This window comes from Electrona antarctica, assembly GCF_951216825.1.
Source record: "Electrona antarctica genome assembly, chromosome: 19".
Taxonomy (NCBI): Eukaryota; Metazoa; Chordata; class Actinopteri; order Myctophiformes; family Myctophidae; genus Electrona; species Electrona antarctica.
The window spans coordinates 42,971,905-42,981,879 of NC_136800.1; the positions used below are offsets into that span (position 1 = coordinate 42,971,905).

General features: G+C 45.6%; 1 long non-coding RNA gene across 1 annotated transcript in view; it reads left to right on the forward strand.

The window, feature by feature from the left end:
- The first annotated feature begins 1,875 nt into the window (after window positions 1–1,875).
- The window catches only part of LOC306943642, a 33,810-nt gene continuing 25,710 nt past the window's right edge, over window positions 1,876–9,975 (forward strand). Inside the window, exons 1-2 of the long non-coding RNA XR_013792437.1 lie at window positions 1,876–1,962; window positions 5,882–7,340. This is a non-coding gene — a long non-coding RNA (uncharacterized lncRNA). The remainder of the gene's footprint in view (window positions 1,963–5,881; window positions 7,341–9,975) is intronic.

Sequence of the window (9,975 nt, forward strand, 5' to 3'; positions counted from 1 at the left end):
GACCCAGGGGTTACCCAGGGTGATGGGTAGACAGAACAACCCAGCAGTGTGTTTACAGTAACCAAATAAACCAGAATAATGGCTGAACGAAATTAACCCAGCAAGGTGTTCATAGAAATAGCCCAAGACTTCTCTGTGTGTACATGTCTGTATTGTCTATTGTGCACTGTCTATTTGTGTAACTGCACTGTACTGTATGTAATGTTTTTTACCAGTGTACGGGACCCCTTCTAAAATGAGATGCCACATCTCAAGGGGCTATCCTTTCAATCAATTCTGACCAAATTCTTACCAATAATTAGAGAATGTAGAATAATTCTTATTTTGATCAACGTTTGCCTGATATCTCTCTATGGTACCAACATCAATACAGCATGGAATTGTGGGAGAGAATCTAACCCAACGACAACAACATATTTTTTTTTTTTTTAAAGATATTTTTTTGCGGCTTACGCCTTTTATTGGTTTTTGAAGGGACAGACAGTAGGCTGACAGGAAACGGGAGAGAGATGGGGGAAGACATGCAGTAAAGGCCGTGTCGGGCTCGGGAGTCGAACCCGCGGCACACTGCGACTGGATTACCAGTCGGGTGCCCAGACGGTTACGCCACCGCCTGGGCCGACAACAACATATTCAATGTAAGTATTGGGTCTGAGAGGCTAAATGTCATCAAATGGTGGTCCGTGGCTCAAATGTAGAATAAATAAAATAATGGAACCTGATATGAAAACAAAAGAAAATAAAGAGAAAAACCGTCCATCCGTCCATCCTGCTGAAAGCCAAATCAATCTCAAACTGCACATGGGACAGTGACCACTGGGCAGCATCTAGGCCAGGGGACTAGAAAGCTATTCATTTCCCAGCCTGCATGGGACTGACAGAAGATGATTGTTTTTGTCAGCCTTTGTCATCTCCGTCACTCAATTTAAACTGTCCCACCCTCCATTCAAATCAATTTATGTCCTGGAATTTCTCAGCAGCCTGACTCCATCTGCACCTGGGTCCTTTCAGACTGGCACTATAAAAGGCAGCCTGACTCGATCTGCACCTGGGTCCTTTCAGACTGGCACTATAAAAGGCAGCCTGACTCGATCTGTACCTGGGTCCTTTCAGACTGGCACTATAAAAGGCAGCCTGATCAAAGGCAACACTTAAGTTTTTATATATTAACTCAAATCTTTGCTTCTGGGAGGTCCCTGCGGAACCCCATTTTCAGATGGGGGTCTTCGGCCAATTACATAACATTTTTGGGGTCCTTGACATGAAATTTTGAGAACCACTGAGATAGAAACTTGCGTTTTTTCAGAAAGAAATACATTTTAAAAATTATTTTTTTTAAATTTCGACGTCAGGCCTAAATGGGTTAAGTCCCATAGTAACAACTAGCGCCCAGTGCCTCCGCCATATTGGAGTCATGACGCAACTTCCTGTTACTATTCTACTCTCATATATTGATTTACTCATTTATTTATCATGTTTATGAAAGGATCAAAGCACCAATTAGTAACATATTCATTCAGAATGTCAGGGTTAATGTGTGTGACCGTGCATGTTTACGTGCGTGTTTGAGGCGTTACATAGACAAAGCGTTTCTGCCGCCATATTGGAGTGATTGCGGCAGTACTACCGCTGCGCCATCTAGTGGTGATTCCAAATATTTGAGGACTGTCGCCTCTTTATATAGAATCTCTTTGGCCTGACTCTGCCCTCGGGTCCTTTCAGACAGGCACTATAAGAGGCAGCCTAACTCTGCACTCGGGTCCTTTCAGACAGGCACTATAAAAGGCAGCCTGACTCTGCACTCGGGTCCTTTCAGACAGGCACTATAAAAGGCAGCCTGACTCTGCACTCGGGTCCTTTCCCACTGCCCAGAAACCAGGATGTGCCGCATGGCATGAACCTTGAGACAAATGGAGCAAAACATTTCAAAACACGGTCTGCAACACTTGAATAATAAAAAAGGTTTGTTTCCGAACTTGAGCCATATTGTGCCGTGTGACATTTACTTGGGAACATACTAAACATTGTTTGTTAGTGTGTAAACCATTGTGAGCAACCAACAAACCATCTTTAGCATGCTGCCTCATGGTGTAGTGTTTTGTCAATCCAGTCCAACCCTAGTCAAACACACATAGGCTACTTAATAATTTTTCCGGCCAGGACCTGAACGGCCCTGCGTACCACCTGTTTCGAATTTGCACATAATGCAGGAGGCAGCAGCGCGACCGGTTAATACAAACGACTGCTTCCAAACTCCAACACTTAGAAAAATAATCACCTGCACAGAATTTCTTGACAGAAAGTAGCTCATAAGATGTCTACGGTGGATTTTTATGAAACAAGATTGCAATGACAATTCAAGCTTTCCCTACAGCTGCAATGATTTTAACGTTGTTAGATACAAGATCACAAAAGCAATTTGGATGAGTGCGGAGTCGATGGAGGGTATTGCAACTCTAGATTCATCCCTCCCATTATAAAAACAGAGTTGCAAATTGCAGCTACTTTAAGCCATGGTAATAGTCATTTGTCTGTGTCAAGTTGTGAGCTTGTAGATCAGCTATTTTCAGAGTGCAACACCCGAGCGCAACCAAACATAACATTGTTCTACTGAATCTCTTCTCCACTAGAGTCCCTCCCTGACATTTTTCAGTTTTTAACTGTTGACGAAATTGTCAATGCAGTATATTTAGCCTTACTTTTGGTCATCGTAGCTTAGTTTTCATTTAGTTTTCGTCATTGAAGAAAGTGCATTTTCTGTCATAGTTTGTCAACAAAATCAACACTACACAGGGTATTGATAGCCGCAATTTGCAACTCTATATTTTTTTATAATGGGATGAATCTAGAGTTGCAATACCCTCCATTGACTCCCCACTCATCATTTTGCGTTTGCGATCTGCTTGTCTTAAACGACGTTAAACTCACCAACATTGCAGCTGTAGTCCAAGCTTGAATTATTCTCTTTCTGTCAAGAAGAAGAAATGTTGGAGTTTTGAAGCGCTCGTTTGTATTAAGGGGTCGCGCTGCTGCCTCCTGCATTATGTGCAAATGCGAAACAGATGCATGCAGGGACGTTCAGTGACTTACGACGAGCGCTTCCAAACTCCAGCACTTAGAAAAAGAATCACTTGCACAGAATTTCTTGACAGAAAGTAGCTCATAACATGTCTACGGGGGATTTTTATGAAAAACAAGCTTTGCAGATTGAAAGAATAATTCAAGCTTGGACTACAGCTGCAATGTTGGTGAGTTTAACGTCATTTAAGACAAGCAGATCGCAAACGCAAAATGATGAGTGGGGAGTCAATGGAGGGTATTGCAACTCTAGATTCATCCCATTATAAAAAAATCTAGAGTTGCAAATTGCGGCTAGGGCTGCCTGTAACTTGGATGTAGATAACATTTATAGCATACATTAACAGTTCTAGTGCCGCTAATTGTTTGATCCAGTGTTCCGCCGCTGCATAATACGCTATTCCCGCTATTTGTTTAATGCCTTTAATTCTCTGTTTTAAAATAATAAAAAATAAACAGCGCATTTATCCGGGACCTGATGACGAGGCCGTCGCGTTATGATGACGAAACCGGAAATCAAGTCATCATCTGGGCTGCTAGGGCTTCTGGGGAATTGAGCCCAATGCAAGTGGACGAGGGGTTTGTTTGGACTACAACTTGCTCTGCACTTTGGTTTCGTTTCGCATTGTCATGGCCGCTGGTGCATCTGATCATAACAAGACGAACAACCATTTTTTTACCGCATCATGGCGCAGTGTGTGCACCCACCAAACTGTCTGTAGCATGCATGCGTGCCTGGCTGTGGTGATGTAGTGGCAATGCTCAGTGGCATGGTAAACTTCCAAAACTTATATTATTTATGTTTTTATTCAATTAAAGCGTGAAGGACAGAGCTTGAAATGGTCCTCCGCCAGATTTGACTGAGAGCCTGTCATCGTGCAACCTCCAGCTTTTCACCGGGGGAGGGAAAACTGAATTTATATATTTTTTATCAAAAATGAGTTAATAGCAGAGGCAGACTCTTCACATACTAGACCATGTACAGTAGCTGAAGTCTACATGTAAATATGAAATAAATGCTAAAACATGTAGCTAGGTGTAATGTTAGAGACCACAGACGACACGTACATATGAAATAAATGCTTAAACATGTAGCTAGGTGTAATGTCCACAGAAGTGAACCTTTTCAGGCCTATTTTCTCAACTCACTGTTTTCTGCAAGACATTACTCTATAAGCCGTATCGCCAAAACTGGTGGGTCAACATGAACCAACAACCAATGTCAATTTGAAGCTATGATTCCCTGCTTTCATATGACATGAAACATTGAAAATGAATAATAATCCAATGACTGTCTCCCATTCACATTAGGTCACAAATGATCACAAAAAGGTCTCGATTGTAGCAGTGTCTCTGATCTGGAAGAAGCATGGTTTCTTTTTACAACCCTTGTCACTTGACCGTTGAAGGACGAATCGTATGTACATATTATGTTAACAAGTACTTTGCTCAATCTAGGCATGATCATATTCTTTTGTAAATGAACTCCAAGGCGCTTTACATAGATTGTGCATTACATTCACCCATTAACACACACATTCATACACCTTTACATAGATTGTGCATTACATTCACACACATTCATACACCGATGGCGGCGGAAACCATGCAAGGCACCAACCGGAAGCAATTAGGTGTTCAGTGTCTTGCTCAAGGACACTTCGACGCTAACTCTGGGGGAGCCCACAAGGTTCGAACTGGCAACCTTTGCGGTTGCCATCCAGCCACTCTATCCCTGAGCCACCGCCGCCCTGAATAAAAGCAAACGTTGTACTATATTCATGTAAAATATTGCAAATATTTTGAGAGATCAATGAATCATGTTCAGTGTTTGTACCTGAATCTGGAATACTTTTACATTTTGTGACAGCATCAGCATAGATGCATAGATGCATAGATGCAGGGACGTGCAGAGAGTGGGCAGGGGCTATAATCCCGTAAGAGGGCACTTTTGGACAAAAATCACAGATCTAAAAGCTCACAACGCGTCGCGCTGTGATAACTTGTGAGCTTGTAGATCAGCTATTTTCGGGGCGCAACCCAGCACTCTTTAATACTTTCAGCGCCATTGGCGAAGATCTTTGTCAATTGAAGCCTAATTTTGATACTGACGCTTAACGCCATTGCCGACGGCCTTCGGTAATTGCGCTTTTATAGCGCGTTCGATTGCTCGAGCCAAAATGCTACTCACGTTAGCCGGTTAGCTAGCTGTGTTTTTAGCACAGCACTGGATCGCCCATCTTAGATCGTCGTCACCATAATAATCCATTATATCCCTTTCTTTCAATCGCCTGTATCTCCTATTCCTTGTCCCAGATGGCATTTTGGTCAAAACAGCGTTTCTTTGACGGCACAGACCTGACGATCTGGAGCTCTGGTCTGGATTCACATTGTAAACAAGGCCGGCCCAGCTCCGTGTAAATTCCTAACTTAGGACTACTGCTAGTGAAGCGGAAATTGCGGCTTTTCAAAATAAGAGCTCAAATTTAAAAAATGCTGGCGTGAATTAGATCCTAATTTTTCAATAAATTATAGCGCTGAAAGGGTTAACTAGTGGAGAGGTCCAATGCAAAATGCTGTGTTCAAGTTCAGGAGACTAAGGGGAAAAAAGCACAAAAAACACTTTTTTTTAATATCACTTCTCCAGATTCTGATATAGACGTGCGCGGCACGACAGCTTGGCTGACATAACACTGCAGAGCTCAAGAACCTGATGTTGGAATAATAGGGTTAATAGAGTTGGTGTTGGCTAGACCTCACTCTCGTAGCAACTAACTAACTTTCTTTCTTTCCTCCCCTATAGGAACTATGTACAAAGGTATGGTGGTACTAAGAATCTCCACGCAAGCAGCTGGTCTTCACTGCAGCCGAATACTGTGACCTATAGCCTCCTGGTGTCTGGAAGACCACATGGATACTGTGACTTATAGCCTCCTGGTGTCTAGAAGACCATACTGTGACCTATAGCCTCCTGGTGTCTAGAAGACCACATGAATACTGTGACCTATAGCCTCCTGGTGTCTAGAAGATCACATGAATACTGTAGCCCAGCCTCCTGGTGTCTAGAAGACCACATGAATACTGTGACCTATAGCCTCCTGGTGTCTAGAAGACCACATGAATAGTGACCCAGCCTCCTGGTGTCTAGAAGACCACATGAATAGTGACCCAGCCTGGTCTAGAAGTCCACATACTGTGACCTATAGCCTCCTGGTGTCTAGAAGACCACATGAATACTGTGACCTATAGCCTCCTGGTGTCTAGAAGACCCAGCCTGGTCTAGAAGTCCACATGGATACTGTGACCTATAGCCTCCTGGTGTCTAGAAGACCCAACCTGGTCTAGAAGACCACATGTCCCCCAAAAGGTGTCGATGATGACCGTTAACAGCGCTATACGGATCATGACTGGTTGCCTGAAGCCCCACCCCCTGTGTTCTATACCTGCTAGTCGTATAGTGTGAATTGCTTCGGTCGGACTCCGACGAAAGTGCTCTACCCTTCACGCTATTATAGCAAGGAAAGCCCGGGAAAACATCACCGGGAAAAATAATCCTGCATGACACCACTACGACCAGCGTTGCCATACAACAAGGTGGCACACCAGCTTCTCAGGACCTCATAGGACCCCCCCCCCCCCCACCCCCCCGCCATTCATGTCAGTGGAAGTTGCTCAGTGGCGTTTTGAAGCACCCGGAAGAACCGTCTACTTCCGCCTTTTTTCGGTTTGGGCACCAACATTTGGAGTGAATTGAAAGTGCAAACGCGCTCGACGTCAAAGCCCAGCTGCGCGGGGTTTCCTCGTCACCTCCATGGGGGTCCGCCTGCAGTCCCTCCTCTTACCACTAGGGCCCAGTGCTTCAACGTTGGAGAGCCTCACTGGGGCCTTGGAGGACCTATATCTTCCATCCTGGAAGCAGGAGACAGTGGAGGAGTCAGCTGGTCCCACATCAAAGGAGAAGATCTGAGAACGACCCTGCATCGGCTCCAAAGCTTGACCCTGCAGGCCCTCACCTACACATCCCATGCTCGACCCTGCAGGCCCTCACCTACACATCCCATGCTCGACCCTGCAGGCCCTCACCTACACATCCCATGCTCGACCCTGCAGGCCCTCACCTACACATCCCATGCTCGACCCTGCAGGCCCTCCCCTACACATCCCATGCTCGACCCTGCAGGCCCTCACCTACACATCCCATGCTCGACCCTGCAGGCCCTCACCTACACATCCCATGCAGTCAAGTAGAAGACGGCCTCAAGGTAGGGGACCCTAGTGTTTTATTTGCCGCTGCTTGTGTGTTTATGCTCTTATGCTGATGTGATTCAAGCTGCTGTACTGCACTGCTGTACTGCACTGCTGTACTGCACTGACTGTTTCTGCCTCTGTTATTGGAGGTTGATGTGATACTATACGTATACAGTTTGCACGCACAGTTTGAATTGTGTCTTGTCTGCAGGCAGTGAGTTGTAACGGGGAACAGTATCGTCGTAATCTATGTGTTATGTGGCTTTTTGGTCGCTGCAAATATGTGTCTGTTTGCTATTCCCTTGCACACTAAATTCAAGCTAAAGGTTTTTGGGGCTTTGACACATAACGGCCATCATTTCCAAGTGTTCACTTGGATAGAATAGATATCAAATCAGGGTGGACAGACATCGGCTATAATCCCCCCCTGAGGGTCCTGGTGGTAGTGTGTGTGTGGTGATCTGTGACAGGGTGTTCTGTATTGGTTCAGGACTGGCCTGGTGGCAACACCTCTGTATCGCTAATGTAGACCAGTGGTTCCCGAAGGAGTTCCAGGGGGTCCCCAGCTAAAGGATAGTTTGGAACCAATTGGACCCTTATGGGTCTGTAACTCTGAGAGTGTACACATTAAAATGTACACTTTTTTTGTGGCTTTCGCCTTTATTTTATTATATTTTATGGAGGGACAGACAGTAGGCTGACAGGAAATGGGGAGAGAGATGGGGGGGGGAAGACATGCAGTAAAGGCCGTCAGTCAGGATCGGGAGTCGAACCCGCGGCACACTGCCAGACTGGATTACCAGCCATGGTGCCTGGACCACTGAGCCATGGTCTTGACATTGATTTTACAATATAAATTGGGGGTCCCAGAGATAGAAAATAAATGCCATTAAATGGGGGTCTGTAGACTAATATGCATGTCAAACTGGGGGTCCTTAAATTAAACGGGTTGAGAATCACTGAGCCGTAACAATCTCCTCGTATGGAGGGTCCCGGCAGGCATATCTTTTCAAATGGGGGGTCCAAATGGGACTGGTTTTCATGTCGTCCTGCAGCTTATCCCATTTTGGGCGGGAACCCCTTTTGGTGTTAGCATCATGTTATGCTTTAGCTATTGAAAAATAGCAGATCTCCAAGCTCGTAGCGCGCCACTCGGTGGCGCGCTACGAGCTTGGAGGTCTGCTATTTTTGAAAAATCGAAGAACGACTGACATAGAAACAGCTTTTTCAGAAAACTGTCAGGATTTATAAGACATTTTTAGAAACTGATCTCAGGTCAAAATGGGTTATAGTATCCTTTAGTTTCTGTTTGTTTTGTTGCTTTGTTGCTTGAAAAGCACCTGGACTACATTTTCCATCCACCACTACCTACAACCGTAAAGAGGACTTTTGTGGCGACTTTTAGTAGTCATGATTGGCTGCCTCCTATAGTGACCTTACTGGCGACCTAGCCGAGATTGGCTGCGTCCTATAGCGACCTTACTGGCGACCTAGCCGAGATTGGCTGCCTCCTATAGCGACCTTACTGGCGACCTAGCCGAGATTGGCTGCCTCCTATAGCGACCTTACTGGCGACCTAGCCGAGATTGGCTGCCTCCTATAGCGACCTTACTGGCGACCTAGCCGAGATTGGCTGCCTCCTACGCCAATGATAGTCTGAACCGTGAGTGAGCGACGGATTAAAATGAAAAAGGGTCCTGTGCACAAATCGCAATTTACCTAATGTGTTTGGCAACGTGTTTTTAACTCATCCATCGCCACTAGGGGGCGCCAAAAGGCCCTGACCGCCACCATATATCTTTTATTTTATTTCATATATTTTTATTTTTTTCAAAAAAAAGTCTAAAAAAAAAACAAATTATTATTATTATTATTTTTTTTACCATGTTATAAAACACGAAAAACACGTCCTTGGCGCTCAAGGACATCATGAAAAAGAAGTTAAATAAGTCCTTGGCGATGGATGAGTACTGTCCCTAGCAGCCTAACGGTAAGGCTGACATAAATAGATGTGGATGTGTTGGATGAAATGTCAAATGTCAAATTGAACTTCACTCGGGTATCTAGTTTGTCACTGTCCGACCTTCCTAGTTCTTAGTCTGTGTTATTACATTTAATCGGGCGATAATGGCCAACACTAAAATATCGTCCGTTTTCAAGATGTTTTTGGCCATTATTTTTGGAACGGGAAGTCCAATCTGCTCGGTTCAAAGCTGGTTGGAAGCGTGACTTTGTGGACATTCTGAATACAAGGGCCCCCATTAGCTCAGGGCCCCCATTAGCTCAGGGCCCCCATTAGCCCAGGGCCCCCATTAGCCCAGGGCCCCATTAGCTCAGGGCCCCCATTAGCCCAGGGCCCCCATTAGCCCAGGACCCCCATTAGCCCAGGGCCCCATTAGCTCAGGGCCCCCATTAGCCCAGGGCCCCCATTAGCCCAGGGCCCCATTAGCTCAGGGCCCCCATTAGCCCAGGGCCCCCATTAGCTCAGGGCCCCCATTAGCCCAGGGCCCCATTAGCTCAGGGCCCCCATTAGCTCAGGGCCCCCATTAGCTCAGGGCCCCATTAGCCCAGGGCCCCATTAGCCCAGGGCCCCCATTAGCCCAGGGCCCCCATTAGCCCAGGGCCCCATTAGCTCAGGGCCTCCATTAG